The sequence below is a fragment of the Dermacentor andersoni genome, chromosome 11, assembly GCF_023375885.2.
Source record: "Dermacentor andersoni chromosome 11, qqDerAnde1_hic_scaffold, whole genome shotgun sequence".
In the NCBI taxonomy this organism is placed as follows: Eukaryota; Metazoa; Arthropoda; class Arachnida; order Ixodida; family Ixodidae; genus Dermacentor; species Dermacentor andersoni.
In genome coordinates, this window is record NC_092824.1 from 47880999 (window position 1) to 47898221 (window position 17223).

The 17223-nt window shown below is 43.3% G+C and overlaps 1 long non-coding RNA gene across 1 annotated transcript; it reads left to right on the forward strand.

The window, feature by feature from the left end:
- The first annotated feature begins 7623 nt into the window (after positions 1-7623).
- Positions 7624-14297, forward strand: LOC129381702 (uncharacterized). Its single transcript, XR_008609816.1, has 3 exons — positions 7624-7689; positions 8833-8969; positions 14085-14297. It is a non-coding gene; the product is annotated as an uncharacterized lncRNA (long non-coding RNA).
- The last annotated feature ends 2926 nt before the right edge of the window (positions 14298-17223 follow it).

Sequence of the window (17223 nt, forward strand, 5' to 3'; positions counted from 1 at the left end):
GAACATGAAGGCGTCGCACCTCGAAAGTGTGCAACTCGGGAATCATATAACCGGTTCCACTCAGATGTTGGCGTTCGATCAAATTTCCAGGTCGCCATTGATATATATCCAAGTCATCCATGGGCATCAATCGGAGCACGCGGTTGTCCTCTGTAATCCAGAGAGACGGTTCGAACCTGCACCCGCGTCAAATCCGTTAGCGACGCTACGAAGGAGACGCAGCTGCGTGCAGCTCGTAGTGGCTAACTGTAGTGCACAACGTCTGCTACGTGCGCGACAGGGCTGGAGGTGAGCTCGCACTCATTTGCTCAAGTCTGGCTACGCTACTCTGGCCATGCTGCACGGTGCGAACAGGCTGTGACATGCACCAGCTTGACGGACGGATAGTAGTCACGTCTAAAGTGCGCAGTTTCAGGCGCCAGCAATACGAAGCGGTTTCTGACAAGGCGTCTAGACGGGAGCGGCCTGGAGGGAGCACGCATGCGGACGAAAAGTCTGCGCTTAAGTTTCGCGTTGTTCGAGGCTAGCTTACGGTTCAAGATTATCAGAAATTAGCGAGACCCGAAGTCTATGACTCTAATAAGCAGCGTGCCCAAAGTGCCATTCTTACGGTGGTCGGGCACTGCCGAGCGTGTACAGATGGCTTCTTTCGTAAATACGTAAGTGTTACTGAAATTTGGAACGCATAATTTCGCTTACTTCGTCCTGATTAGTCATCTGCGTGAATAAATATGCTAAATATTTTATTGTGCAAACGGCTGTCTTTTTCGGTCTGGTGTTAGATGTGCTGCGGTGTGATGTGTAGCGATGTAGAAATCAGGAAAGTATGTTTAAATAACGTATCAACAATTAAAAACTAATTATTGGTCGGCATGGAATGAAGGCGCAGTTTCCGCCGCGTAGTAGAAATGGCTGTCTCAAGGTTCGCGTTTAAGCGTGGTACGGGATAGCATAAAAACATCGCTGAATGCTTCTTACGCTTCCTGTCAACCGCAGCTTATGTAACCGCAATGTTTACCAGGAAACGCTGGCGGCGTGCTGAGCACTAAGGCGAGCGTTGTGTGCGTGCCTGTATTTTTTCTTTTTTGATGGTGTCCGAGAAACCGAAGGGGCCGCCCCGTTCCTATTATACTTGCGAGCAACATTATGTTCTGACGAACGGAAAGCTACGGAGACAAAGCGTGTTCATGTGAGAGTACTTCTGAGTCCCACGTTTTAATGCACGTTAGTTTAGGCTAAGGAAGAGAAAACATATAGACCTTATTAGCCACAGTTAAACAAGACGGAACACACCACTGAGTGTGAAGGTTTACTTATACTGGGGCTTTTTCTTTCGGCGTCTGAGAAAACGTGAAACCATCGCACCATGAAGATGCGTCGATTTAGCGTCTCTTGCGAGCAACTAAAAGCACTGTCAAACACTGCCGGACTACTTTGTGCGAAAACGCATGTGCAGCAGCCACGCGCTCGTAGGTTACCCTTCATTGCCGCAGAAAGTTGTCCGTGAGTACAAGACAAACCTCAAACGGCAGCTGGAAAACGCTATCAGGTGAAAAGCGGTTTGTGTTTGAGTTTGCGCGTAACCGATTTATGTTTTCTCTAATATTCAAAAAAATAATCCGGCGCTATCATGTCTGTAGATTGAGTGTGAATGGTACTTCAGAATTTTTCTGACGCATTTTACCTTCAGAAATTCAGTTAAATTATCAACTTGTCTGCGCAACACGGAGGGCCGGAGTTGTTGGGTTCGCGTGGTTGGGTGTGAGTGATTCGGAATTATTATTCCTAAAACGACCGTCGACACTGGACACGGGCCGCCGAACATGAAACGCCGATGTCTGATTTTCTGCGAGACGGGGCCCTTAACACTATGGCAATAAAAATTTACTTAATTTCTCCGAGCGTATTGTAATGATGTGGATCATGAGTTTGCAAGCGTTGTGGTCTTCGGCAATCCCACCTGCTTTCTCATAGTGCCGCGGAACCCTTCCGTTGGCATGGGTATAGGCCCATTGCCCATTCGTACGTGCTTGTGTAAATGCTAGTTTTCACATATAGTTTACGTCTTGTATAGCTTCACAAAACATCGGAGCTAGCAATTTGACGGCACCTTTGTGGTTGCCGATTTTTTTTCGCCCAGGTTTACTATAATGTGTTTTACCGTAAACTTGTTACAATGTCACATCTTCATCATCATCATCATCAGCCTAGTTACGCCCACTCCAGGGCAAAGGCCTCTCCCATACTTCTCCAACTACCCCGGTCATGTACTAATTGTGGCCATGTTGTCCCTGCAAACGTCTTAATGTCATCCGCCCACCTAACTTTCTGCCGCCCCCTACTACGCTTTCCTTCCCTTGGAATCCAGTCCGTAGCCCTAATGACCATCGGTTATCTTCCCTCCTCATTACATGTCCGGCCCATGCCCATTTCTTTTTCTTGATTTCAACTAAGGTGCCATTTACCCGCGTTTGTTCCCTCACCCAATCTGCTCTTTTCTTATCCCTTAACGTTACACCTATCATTCTTCATTCCATGGCTCGTTGCGTCGTCCTCAATTTCAGCAGAACCCTTTTCGTAAGCCTCCAGGTTTCTGCCCCGTAGGTGAGTACTGGTAAGACACAGCTGTCATACACTTTCCTCTTGAGGGATAGTGGCAACCTGCTGTCCATGACTTGAGAATGCCTGCCAAACGCCCCCCAGCCCATTCTTATTCTTCTGGTTATTTCAGTCTCATGATCCGGATCCGTGGTCACTACCTGCCCTAAGTAGATGTATTCCCTTACCACTTCCAGTGCCTCGCTACCTATCGTAAACTGCTGTTCTCTTCCGAGACTGTTAAACATTACTTTAGTTTTCTGTAGATTAATTTTCAGACCCACCCTTCTGCTTTGCCTCTCCAGGTCAGTGAGCATGCATTGCAATTGGTCTCCTGAGTTACTAAGCAAGGCAATATCATCAGCGAATCGCAAGTTGCTAAGGTATTCTCCATCAACTTTTATCCCCAATTCTTCCCACTCCAGGTCTCTGAATACCTCCTGTAAACACGCTGTGAATAGCATTTGAGATATCGTATCTCCCTGTCTGACGCCTTACTTTATTGGGATTTTGTTGCTTTCTTTGTGGAGGATTACGGTGGCTTTGGAACCGCTATAGATAGCTTCCAGTATCTTTACATATGGCTCATCTACACCCTGATTCCGTAGTGCCTCCATGACTGCTGAGGTTTCGACTGAATCAAATGCTTTTTCGTAATCAATGAAGGCTATATATAAGGGTTGGTTATATTCCGCACATTTCTCTATCATCTGATTGATAGTGTGAATATGGTCTGTTGTTGAGTATCCTTTACGGAATCCTGCCTGGTCCTTTGGTTGACAGAAGTCTAAGGTATTCCTGATTCTATTTGCGATTACCTTAGTAAACACTTTGTAGGCAACGGACAGTAAGCTGATCGGTCTATAATTTTTCAAGTCTTTGGCGTCCCCTTTCTTATGGATTAGGATTATGTTAGCGTTTTTCCAAGATTCCGGTACGTTCGAGGTCATGAGGCATTGTGTATACAGGGCGGCCAACCTTTCTAGGATAGTGTTCCCACCATCCTTCAACAAATCTGCTGTTACCTGATCCTCCCCAGCTGCCTTCCCCCTTTGCATAGCTCCCAAGGCGTTCTTTACCTCTTCCGGTGTTACTTGTGGGATTTCAAGTTCCTCTAGACTATTCTCTCTCACCTTATCGTCGTGGGTGTTACTGGTACTGTATTAATCTCTATAAAGCTCTTCAGCCACTTGAACTATCTCATCCAAATTAGTAACGATATTGCCGGCTTTGTCTCTTAACGCACACATCTGATTCTTGCCTATTCCTAGTTTCTTCTGTACTGCTTTTAGGCTTCCTCCGTTCCTGAAAGCCTGTTCAATTCTATCCATATTATAGTTCCTTATGTCCGCTGTCTTACGCTTGTTGATTAACTTAGAAAGTTCTGCCAGTTCTATTCTAGCTGTAGGGTTAGAGGCTTTCATACATTGGCGTTTCTTGATTAGATCTTTCGTCTCCTGCGATAGCTTACTGGTTTCCTGTTTAACGGCGTTACCACCGACTTCTATTGCGCACTCCTTAATGATGCCCATAAGATTGTCGTTCATTGCTTCAACACTAAGGTCCTCTTCCTGAGTTAAAGCCGAATACCTGTTCTGTAGTTTGATCTGGAACTCCTCTACTTTCCTTCTTACCGCTAACTCATTGATTGGTTTCTTATGTACCAGTTTCTTCCGTTCCCTGCTCAAGTCAAGGCTAATTCGAGTTCTTACCATCCTATGGTCACTGCAGCGCACCTTGCCGAGCACGTCTACATCTTGTATGATGCCATGGTTCGCGCAGAGTATAAAGTCGATTTAATTTCAAGTCTCACCATTCGGGCTCCTCCATGTCCACTTTCGTCTAACCCGCTTGCGGAAAAAGGTATTCATTATCCGCATATTATTCTGTTCTGCAAACTCTACTAATAACTCACCTCTGCTATTCCTAGAGCCCATGCCATATTCCCCCACTGACTTGTCTCCGGCCTGCTTCTTGCCTACCCTGGCATTGAAATCGCCCATCAGTATACTGTATTTTGTTTTGACTTTACCCATCGCCGATTCCACGTCTTCATAGAAGCTTTCGACTTCCTGGTCATCATGACTAGAAGTAGGGGCGTAGAATTGTATAACCTTCATTTTGTACCTCTTATTAAGTTTCACAACAAGACATGCCACCCTCTCGTTAATGCTATAGAATTCCTGTATGTTACCAGCTATGTTCTTATTAATCAGGAATCCGACTCCTACTTCTCGTCTCTCTGCTAAGCCCCGGTAGCACAAGACGCGCCCGCTTTTTAGTACTGTATATGCTTCTTTTGGCCTCCTAACTTCACTGAGCCCCATTATATCCCATTTACTGCCCTCTAATTCCTCCAATAGCACTGCTAGACTCGCCTCACTAGATAACGTTCTAGCGGTAAACGTTGCCAGGTTCATATTCCAATGGCGGCCTGTCCGGAGCCAGGCATTCTTAGCACCCTCTGCAGCGTCGCAGGTCTGACCGCCGCCGTGGTAAGTTGCTTCGCAGCTGCTGGAGACTGAGGGCCGGGGTTTGATTGTTGTGTTCATATAGGAGGTTGTGGCCAAGTACACTCTAAAAATTTTCACACCCTTATGGGTGTAATGCGGGTGTATTCATCTTTTCACCCTTGTAAACACCCTTGAAACACCCTTTTTTAACGGAAAAGGGTGTTCAACAAGAAAACACCCTTGGAACACCCCAGTCTTTCTAATTTACACCCTAATTATAAGGGAGTAAGTATACAAGCTTACAGTATATGATAAATGAACATTGCCAGTTAAGGCGTTCATATTGGCTATACATGAAACACGCGCTACCTGCGCTTAAACGAAGAAGTCGTGCTGGGCATACATTGCAAAGCGTAAGGGAGAGAACTGCTGGTCTATTGGAGTTGCAGGATGGGTGCTAAGGGAAGGGAAGCACAGTCGAGAACGGCAGAGAATAATGTGGACGTGATGGAATTGGGAAACTTAAAGACACGTGGAACCAGTTAGCACAAGACAGGGGTATTGGAGATCGCTGGAGAAGCTTTCGTCCTGCGATGGACGTCAAAATAAGCTGATGATGATGATGATTATGTGACGACATCCATGCCAGCTTCGCGGCATGTCATTCATGTTATGTCATGCATGCGTGTCATGCACGTTCTGATAGCTCGATTTACGTCGATTGCGGGGGGGAGAGGGGGCGGAGGAGTAACGGCGTGGCCAAGTGGGGCACGCCGAGCACTTGTAACGCTCACTAACAGTAAATTTTTTGCTACTATAGTAATGGCCCCGCTCCTTCCTCCTCCACGGTCAATTGGGACCCCCCCCCCCTTCACACGCAAAAATTTTCTGGCTACGCCACTGTGGGGAGGGGAGTGTAAGATTCCTCTAGACCCCTCCCCCTAACTTGTCAACGGAAACGGGGGAGGGGAGGGCAGCTGCCGCCGGGCCGCAAACCTTAGGCAGCCAAATTACCGGCTGCATTTCCCTTTGGACGTGAATACTGCTCTAATGTCATTACACTGTAGGATTCGTGGCAGTTCGAGGGCATGCGACAATAAAAAAAAAAACATACAGCCATCAGCAAGGCTTAGCTTGAGCAGATCTTTGGGAGCTGGGCAAGACTCTCACAAAAAAAAAAAAAAAAAAAAAAAGCTTGGCACCCCTCTTACATGCATTGTCAACTCTGGGTCACCGCTGACTGCACATTTCCGGTAACAAAAAATCACACAGGAACTCCTCTCGGATTTGTCTAAGTATGTGTAAGCATTGTGACTCTTCCTCATCTACACGCAGTCCATGTCGTTATTAATGTTATGAGACTTGATCCGACGACTATAAGCGACAGCGCTGCGGCGACACGAACTGCTGAGGTCGGCGGCGCCAAGTGAATGGTGCAAGCAAAGTACTGCAGGTGGCGGGGCCAGGTGCGCTGGTGAAGTTCCGTTCGTTTTGAGCCGTTATCGCTCTTTAGCCCTTCTCATCCGCGTCGAACCATTATCAACCGTTCTCCGGCGGCGGCTGCTTGTGGCCCGGCCGCGCGAACCGTATCTTGAAAGCGAACAGCATTGTGGACAGAGTGTGCCCACTGCTGAAAACTTCGCGCGCTGTGTTCTCACCGTTTACTTCGCTTTGAAAACAACGCGCGTACACCTATCTTGAAAGTGATCTGCGAAAAGCGCATAGTGCGGCATGAGCTGAAAGCTTCGTGAGCGCAGTGTTCTCGCCGCTTCGGTCGCGTTGAAGCGAGAGCTAGCACTAAGGTGAATTCACTCGCTGCTGCGGGTTCTATTTTGAAAGATATCGTGCGGTACGGAATGACGGACGGATGGTTTTTCGTGTTGGGTAAGTATAGAATGCTTACGTTATAAAAAAAAAATCGCAGGGTTCACGAATTTCGCGATAACAACCAACACCAACCTACTCCCCCGCCCCCCGCTGAGCGATGCCGTCTTGATCGCCCCCTCCCAACCCCGGGAAAAGGGACACTACCTCTCTATCTCAGTTGAAGAAACGATGATGAAACGTTAACAACGACAAGAACGACATTTCCTAACGAGTTGTCTTATGGCCTCCGAGATTTGCGCGCGAAGCTGGCGCGCCCGAACCTGGGAGGCCATAATTGGCCGCTTAATAGCATAAAAAGACAAAAAGATAATGCCAAACGACACAGTTAAAAATTCAAACAACGTACTGATCTTAGCTATACTGTTTGGGGAAAAGAAATAAAAAAATAGACAGCCGTAACACACGCCACTAAAGCCACCACCGCCGGCATAACGCGGAACCAACAGTTGGCAACATTGCTTCGTCCGCTTCGTCTCCGCAACGAGAGCCGCCATCCTTTCGCGCCGGCCGTTTTGTCATAGTTCTGTTTTTCTGCAAGTCCGTGCACGCAGCTCATCGGTAGATGCACGGGTGCACGGCGTCGCATTGCGACCTGCGGCATTTTCTCGTGTTCGCGCAATCGGTGTGAAACATGTCGCATGTGAAATATTTGATAGAAGTGCCTCACGTCCAAGTCAAGCCGCCATACGAGTGTATGGCTGTGTGCCCCGTTCTCGGAAGCGTCGACGGGTTTCCGGCATGCGGATTTCAGGTACGTGCAAATGCGTTTCGCCCTCCTATTGAGCTCCGGAGCGAAGCGTGCAATATTTCATGTGAAAGATGCAGTGACCGTCATCATGGTGTGAATTTCGAGCGGCAAACGAGAACTGTGGCACTTAGCGCATACCGCGGCTGCTAAGTCACCGTGGAAATTGTTTTACGTTATCGTAATATGTTGCTGTCAGTCTAATCTGCCGCTTGTGGACAGCTAGCCCATTGACTTTTGCTTGTGGCAGCGATAGGTATATAAATGGAAGCGGTAATAATTTTCCAGAGCAGACAGTTGTTTCGCTCGATGCTTGGTCGTGTTCCATGGCGTTATGAAAGCTAGAAAACTAACTGGCTTGATCGTGCTTAGTTCCAACTCCAAAGGGCGTAACGTTGGCGCTGTATGTGTTTGTTTTCCGTGCCGCGAGTACCACTTTCATGCTTTTGTTGCATGAGAGTGGTAGCTGCTGCATGCCGTCTGGGCAGAATACAATAAAAGCTTATTTCCTCACTTTCGTACGTATGCAATGTGACGTAACAAAATTTCCAGCGTTTTATTCGGAGCGTAAATATCCAGCATAGTTTAGGAAGAAACTCAAATTCTGTCTTAGCTTAGTAGGCGTGAAACAAGTGAAACTCTCATTCCTTTTTGAATTGTTCGCCCAAACCGCACCGCCCGCAGATGCGTCATCGGGTAATTGACAGTAGCTTCGCTACGTGAGTTGTTTTATGCGCCAATATTGCCCGGTTAAGTATCCTGTTAATTTATGCCTACGCTCGTTCATCTTGATTTTAATCGATTACTATCCCCGAGTACCGGACGATGCCAAACTTGTTGCGAGGTGTAGCAAACGCGGGAAATTCAAACTAGCGTGGCTGCAAGTTCCTGTTTTTACGTTTCTTGCATTCAAAGCCAACAGACACAGTATCACTGATTTATTTCCATTTCTGCTGTACTTGATCAATCTAATGTGACAACTGCATTTGCTCTTTAATGTTCTCCATTTACTGTGTATTCAGCTTGGCTGCCAGAAAATGCTTGAATTTTTTGCAGTATCCAAGTGACTAAATATTTCACTGACGGCCGTGTGTGAAACACGCAAGATGACAAAACTGATAGCAAAATGATGAGATGTTTTTTTTATAGCGTTTGGACTCGACTTTTGGTGAGGATGTCGATCGACCTTGGGCCTGGTGACAGCACACCCGACATGGCCAAAGTGCAGCCTATCAGTTTAGTGCCCCCGAATGGACCATCAGCATCGGAAAATGAAGCAGAGCCAGGTAGGGGCAATTTTTATTTTGGAACAGAATACTGACAGCTGCCTCTTTTTTTAAGAACTAAATAACTTATTTACAAACCAATCCTTTCTCTTTGTGCAGCCTACATAGAATTGTTTTTTGCTTGTTATACAGATCTTCAGAAAGCAGTTCTTCTGAACCCTTTTTGCATGCACAAATGAATTAAGAGGAGTGCACTTTCTGAAGAAATTGATGCATTGAAATGTGCGTTCGACACACAATGAGATGCAATATAACCAACAACTTTAAAGCGGTAAAAAAAAAAACAAGTTTGAAACATGTTCTAACATCATAGCCCGCCTTGGCATACGGATCTAAATATAACAGCAACAGAGGTGCATGCAGAGAAGTGTTTGTAAATGTTTGCAAGATATGTACATTGTCTAAGAAATTGTTTTTATTTACTCGGAGCTTCTTGGTGCCATGGCAGTGCAGTAAAAGCTCAATATGATGCCCCTGCTCCTAATAAAGCAACTTTAGATTTTCAAAATAAATTATGGGCTTTTACATTCCAAAGTCACAACCTGAAGTTTTGGGAACCTGACCTTCTTTAATGTACACCTGAATCTAAGTGCATAAGCGTTATTGCATTTTACCCCCATTGGAGGGCAGCTGCCATTGCCTAGATTGAAGCTGGGACCAGCATGACTGAGCAGCATGGCATCATAGTAAGTGGGCTATAACACCAGGTCAAAATGAGAAATACTGCTTAGAGCTACCAACTTCTTGGCTCACAAGCACTTTGCACTAAGTTAAAGGAGTATGGAGTACTGACAGCGACCGTTTATGTACCAATTTCTTTTTAGGCTGACTCCATTATTAAGGTGCGAAGCTTCAATTAGTCAAAACCAGCCTAAATTACAGAACCAGCTCAAAACACGCACCATGTATAGCTGGATTTGGAAATAAAAATGGAGTCAATTCATGTCGCCGAAAATGGAGGTGGCAGTCACACTATTTCATGCATTTTGCCTAAAACATAGTCAATTATAATTAATCAATTTCTAAAATATTCTTTTTGAAAAGTTTTTTTCAAGCATGAAAGGAGGAGCCAAATGGTGTTCAGGTGCACGAGTGGCTAGTTGCACAGCACTTCTTGCATGTATTCACTGGCTTCTTTCAAGCTTGAAAAAAAAATTGTTGCACCTATTGAGCAGTAGAAAGCTGGATTGGGAATTTTTCAGGATGCTCTACAATTTTCACACTGACACTTTTGCTTTGAATATAATATTTGAGCAGTTAAACAATCGTTAATAACTAATTACCTAATTAGGAAAAATGCAAGAATTGGTTTCACTTCCTCAAAACGATGGCAAACGTCATTACATTGGTGCTGTCCAGCTACGTGGCACTTGTACATATTTAAAGCTTGCACGTGTCACACAGACCACCTGGTAATTACAAGGCATATATAGAAGTGGCTAAGTTGTGTGAGCCAGCCATGTGTAGCGAATCATGAGAAACAGCCATGTTTCTTTGACTTAAGGGCATGATAAGATTTACATGCTCGACACCTTGTATCAGTGTGTTCTAGGCCTGTTCGTAGTTTAGCTGCTACATAAACAATATTCCTCCACGTGTAAGCTCATATGCATCTTTCATGTACATTGCCTCGTGTGTCCAAAATAAACCATCCTCGCGCTTCCTTCATTAAGACTTCATCTGTTGCTGTGCTAAATTTTTAACATGCAACTGCACAAATTTTCATCTAGTTCTCGTATTTCCTCGTTGTTTGGTGGCTTTATTTCTGAACAAGTTTTCGTTAAACCCTGTTGCACACAGCAGTACAAAGGATTTCTGCCTAGAGTGGGAATTGTTTTTTTTTTTCAGATTGACATTAATACACCTTGCCTGGGCAATGTAAGGCATTCTACATAACACGGTCCTGCAATAATGTTTTATATTGCATTCCAGCATCATGCAAAAGCTGTTTACTTACCAGATTAGAATATGTATAAGTGTTTGAAGTAACAGAACTGGAAGAAGCCAGCAGATAATGAGGCCAAGGAAAGCATAAAGGAACATGTTTTAAGTTTTTTATATGAAGTATAGAAATGATAAATTCTGTGTAAATGAAAGTGGATTAAAAGATATCCACCTGTGGGTGGGGAACGAACCCATAACCTTCACATTACGCATGTGATATACTAACCACTGTGGTACTACGGCCGCGTTCGAGCGTCGACAATCTGAGGGGTCATTGTGGACGGTTGAATGCTGCCTCGGTGGCACAGTGGTTAATGCATCGCATGCGTAATGCAAAGGCTGTAGGTTCGTTCTCCCCCCATGCCTAGTTGTTTTTTTACCATTTTCATTTCCCTTTATTATTTCCACATTTAAATAGAAAATTACAAATAAGTTTCCACGTGCCTTTCCTGGCATCTTTCAGCTGTGATTCAGAAAAATTTTGACCCTCAGTATCCTTTCTTCTCGTTTGGAAGAACAGGAGCTTCATTTGAAAAATAATGAATTCACCTTGTTCAGCATCTCAATGTGGTCTCAAATCTTATCACAGCATGTGTATTACTAAGTGAAGCTTTTGTAAAGATGATATAGCATGGGACCTAATTAGTAGCCTTTGTGTACAGATATATGACTAGTCTAATAAATAGGAGGATTTTAAGAAGCACTTCTAACACGGTCTGATCATGTGTTTAAAGAAGCTAATCTAGCATGATTTCAGGCATAACTGTTGCCCCTGAAGAATATTTGAATCATCTGCATTGGCATTGTTTTTAGAGAGCACCAATACTGCTTTGATTGAAGTAGCCTCGTGGAACATGAAGCATCGCTTCTTGCTGAGTCAAGGAAATATCTGCATACCTGAGGTGCATGTGTCATATGCTCGAATGCTGTTTAAAGGCTGCTAATAAGAAAATTACTTCACTTGCCTTCCAGAGATTGCTTCAGTAGTCTATGCTACTCGATCATAAACAATTTACCAGAGTGAACATTCATCACAGTTGGCTTTGCAATGTTTATGCAAAATACCACAAATGCCTACTAGACATGTGGCTGCACTAAAACTTGGAATTATTGACCAGTAAGATTTATAGGACAGAAAAACTTAGTTTATTACTCCAAAACAAAATGCCAGGCACTTCGGTTATTTCTGCCATAACAGTTTCTTACAGTAATTACTAGAGGGAACTCTGGCGCTGCAGTCGTACCACCATGGGAATGGTGGAAAGCACATGGATTTGTCTGATATTCGAGCTTGTGAATTCAAACGTTCTTGTGGCTTCGTATGTTATACGCTATATAAATCTTATTGTCGATTTCAGCGCAGTCTGTACTCTTCGAAGTGCAGAAGACGGCGCCAACACGCACAATTTCTATTAATTGCAACGATTGAGCTTGTCCAGGTGGCCAAATTGAAAGGCGCCAAGCGTCTCAAGGCACTGGTATGCCCGCGATAAATTCATCAGGGCGTTGCACTCGCTTGTCGTTACATGCCTCCGTGGCTTAATGGTTTCAATATCAGACTTCTGTTCTAGAGTTCCTGTGTTTGAATCCTGTCATCGGACGATTTTAATGTTTATTTATTTATTACACAGTATTTGACAAAGTCACAAAGCCGTTTGAAGCCAAACAGATGAAGTTTAGGCAAATCCATGTACTTCCCATAATTTCCATGCTGGTGAAGCCGTTCTTGTTTGATCTTCTGTAGACACTAACGTCAGAGTTCCCTCTAGTAATTATTGTATGAAACTCTGATTTCTGCACCTCGCTCGTGCAGAAGTGGCACCACACCCGTTGCGTAAACATGCACTACCTTTCGGCCAAGTGTGGGGAATGCTGTGAACTCGCCCTGTACAAAGCCTGCACTAAGTAAAACAAATCACAACGTGCAGTTGCTGCCACGTTGAACTGGTGTAATGAGTAGTGAAATGCAGCACCTCCTGAACTAGTTCAGAAAGTGCAGGTTAATCAAGTGGAGATTATATAGTAACAGAAGTTGAGTGATTCTGCATTACATTCGCGAAATATACTTCATGATACTTTTCCATTTATTTCCTCAGTTATTAAGAATCCCTTTTGCATTGTTGGACGAAACTACAGAATGCCAACATATTTTCTAGCATTCACTGGTAGCAAACATGTAAAAACTTGTTCTAGTTTCTGTATTGCCGCTTTAACCATTAACCCCCCCGTTAATTCCGGAAAAATGTACCAAATTTTCCAAATTTTTTACGTACTCAATTTTTGGGTGTCATTCTCATTCTAAAAATATATTACTTCATTGGTCTCTGGTTAGAAATAACACAAAAATAAGAGCTGCTCTTGAGGGCAGCTTTCCCTCAATGCCGACTGTAACTCATCTTTGACAATAACAGCAGCATAACATCGGGCAGAAAGAGTGTGACTCGTCATTAGCGATATTGGTACTTCCTCCAGTCACTAGTACAGCTTGGAATCAAGGGTTAAAGGTTGCGACTTCGTTGCTGCCCAATTTTAATTCTGCAGCTGTTAAACTTGGGTGTAGCGTGTGTATGCGTGTGCATGCATTAAAATGACTTCACGCTAGAGCAAAGCAACTGTAGCGCAGAGAGGCATTAGTCATCTTTATATATTTGCTTTGTAAAGATGCGCTAAGTTTATCTTTTGCAGTATAGACTTCGCGCTCTTTGGCCAAAGATGCCCTTGTGCTACTAAAACCTATCAATTAATTAGCTTTTTGCAGTAGCAGGTGCTTATTCCTTTTTCAGGATCGGTGTGTGAGTTTTAATTTGTTTTTCTTGAACTGTGCAATTCCCACTCACAGGACTGCATGTCATCTGAGGTGTTCCTTTTTCAGTCAAGAATGTTGAGGTTTTGCTTGTGAAACTCGATTTCTTGCCTCAAACGAGCTTGTACAAACTGACCAAGCTGATAATCCTACCTGCTCATATGTGAAATATGTTGCGGTTATGAATCCTCATAATGAATGACACATAGCATAAAAATTTTATGTAATAAAACAATTTAATGAAATTTTTCATGTCTTTCGTGTTCGTGTTCACTTCTCTACTCTCGTGTCCTGTCTGCATGCCTCACCTCTTTTTTTGCATATTAAATATTATATAAACTTAACCATGCTTTTTTACCACAATGCAGGGGGAAAAGGTTCCGGTAACACCATGCATTCAGTATGGTGGCCCAGACGTGTATGCAAGCAACCTCCTTCACGTGGACCAAGAACTACTCTGCAGTGTCTCGCAGACTTCCATGCGAAGCCCTCAACATTCTCGTCTCAGTGGAATGGCTGCTCATCTATCTACGTGTCCATCACCAAGACGGCCAGTTGTAAAGCTCCTGTACCCGTTTAAGAACGCTCAATGATTTTTTTTTAGTTTTCACGGTTGGCCGTAGAATCTTACCATTTTTGATGTTTCTAACATTTTTACCTGGCACAAAGTGGTGCAAAAGCTTTAAACCAGTGTAATGTATTTAAGTGATGCTCACTCTAATGTCTATCTGGTTTTGTTCGTGTTTAAGAAATTTCAATGTCTGATCAGGTAACAGCATTTGAATTTGTCATCGTGGCTCGTTTCAATGAGCTGCTAGGAAATAAGACGCAAAACTTATCACACGCCAGTTGTAGCATTTTTTTTTCATGACTACAGTATACACGTTTCAAAAGATGGAAAGTGGGGAAAAAAGCCTCAAGAACATAATCATCCTAGGATTGTCATGTCCTTACAACTCTGCAATGATAATGCCTCATACATCTTGGGAGAACATTGGTCGCAATGCCTACAGGTATACTTGATAAGAGAATAGCTTGCACCCAGATTTGCCACACAGTTGATGGCTGATGGCTTTTGTTTGTCGACTTCATGTTACTAATATGTATTCAATATTCATTTAGATGTAAAGGACACTACAGGCACTGAAGTACCAAATGGCACTTGCATTTCAGGGGACAAAGTGCCCAGCATACCTGTCACAAAACGTGTTCTAGGGGCTACCTTGCCTCTATGGGTAAATCGACACCAGATGCTCTGTGTATAGTGTAATCAGTGTACTTGTCTGGAGTGCTTGAAAGATGTGCTACGGGCTGTACTGGCACTGTCTGAAGATAATGCATGGTTCTAGAAAGCCTGCAGCTGAGCATCTGCCACCATACTGAAGGAACTGTACTAATTTATTGTGTTGATGTTGAAATTTAGGAGCTGCAATGAATAGTTGTAAATGTGGCAGCGTTGCCAAACTAAAGCACAAATTACACACCTCGACTCACACAATGCACTCTGAAAGTTTTGCTACGTGGTATCTGTATTTGCAGGCTGACCTTATGGCACCTTTACGAGCAATGGCAGGTGATTGCAGCTGCTGAGGCTTTATCAACTGGCAAGTTGAAAAAAGAATGCTGTGCCACCAGTGTGGCTGCACATTCGAAGATGCAAGCTATCTTGAACCAGGTGTTCGGCAGACATACATGTGCAGCCAAAACATGGTGTTTGAGCCCTATAGGCAACTAGGGTTCACAACTGCCCACAAGTGTGCTGTCATAACAGAAAGTTGAGAACAAGCAGCATTTTTACTGGTGTTCGAAACATTAGTGCAAGTCATTCTTTCACCAAGGCTGGTAATCATGCATATGTAACGAGAACAGGGCATTTGCTACACACAAGGGGTCATGTGTCAAGTTTAATTAGATCAGTAATCTATGAGATGGATTTATAAGAAGTATACCTTTTGTTCCTCAGTGGTCTCTTGGAGAGATGACCATTTTCGGCAGTTTAGTTTTGACTTTTTATGTCTAGATTTGGTGTGCATATTTCAACTATAGCTAACAGTCAGTGCTCTGTCCTGCCCAGTTTTTATGTTGTCTTTGTGATATTTGCAATATTTTGCAGTTCAGCTGCAAAATATTGTCTATACTATTATATATTGTCTATGCAAGTATATGTCTTTACTATTACTAGTTTTCATGTTCAACTTTTGTGCAGTGCTCACTAGTTATTACTAGCCATGTTTTGTTCACACATGCTCTTGGATTGTTGCGCGAAGTGACACAGACACAGACTGCAAGCAGACAGGACGAGCGCTAACTTTCAGCTAACTATATATATATATATATAGGTGATTGCAAAAAATCGCAGCATAACAACATGACAAGGTATGAAGACATCAGTTAAACAAATCGGGAAGTAGGGAAGTCAAAAAAGGAAACAACAAAAAGACACTACTTCAGATTAACACACGTGTTGTGAAGATACTGAAATTCGCATTCTAACAGACAAAGATGCATGGCTAACGCAAGTCTCTCCTAATCTTTTAATCTGGAATGCCTCGATTATTTCCCGTGTGGTTTGACATTTGTGTCTCGAAAGAATTTTTGTGTCTTCAAACAAAGGTTTATAACCGCAATTGAAACAATGTGACGCTAGATGTGAAGCATTAGGATTGTAAAGTGAATGTGTTCTTTTAGTCTAATATTAATGCACCTGCCGCTCTGTACAATGTAAGTCTTCGCGCACTTGAGAGGAATCTGATAAAGTATACCAGTGTTACAAGGCACAAAAAGGGACACAAGTCTAACGCCGCAATCATCTTTTCTGTTTAGCCACCCTGTTCAAGTTTCCTATTTATCATAGGCACATGATAGACAACTTGCGGGGCCAAGAAAACTTCATTCAAGTCATATCTATTGGCCACGTTCCATAAACCATGGGATAATCTATGTACATAGGGCACCACAGCAAACTTTTTTTTTTCTGTTTTTCTTGTTTCTTAGCCTGGCCTTTTACCCATTTTAAATGCTTTTCGCAGGTTAGTGATAATAAATGCACAGGATAACTAGCCTTCTCGAGCCTATTTGTTGTGAAAAACTGTTTCATATCGTGTCGACATGACTAGCTTATTCAGCTCTTAAGTTTGCCATTACTAATCATGTCCACGCAATATGAAACAAAGTTTTTCACAACAAATAGATAGAGAGGCATTCCACATTAAAAGATTAGGAGAGACTTGCGTTAGCCATGCATCTTTGTCTCTGTTAGGATGCGAATTTCAGTATCTTCACAACACGTGTGTTAAACTGAAGTAGTCTTCTTGATGTTTCCTTTTTTTACTTCCTTACTTCCTGATATGTTTAACTGATGTCTTCATACCTTGTCATGTTCTTATGCTGCGGTTTTTTGCAGTCACCTATATATATATATATATATATATATATATATATATATATATATATATATATATATGTTCTTCGTTTCAATAAAAATTTAGTTGAGAGTTAGCGCTCATC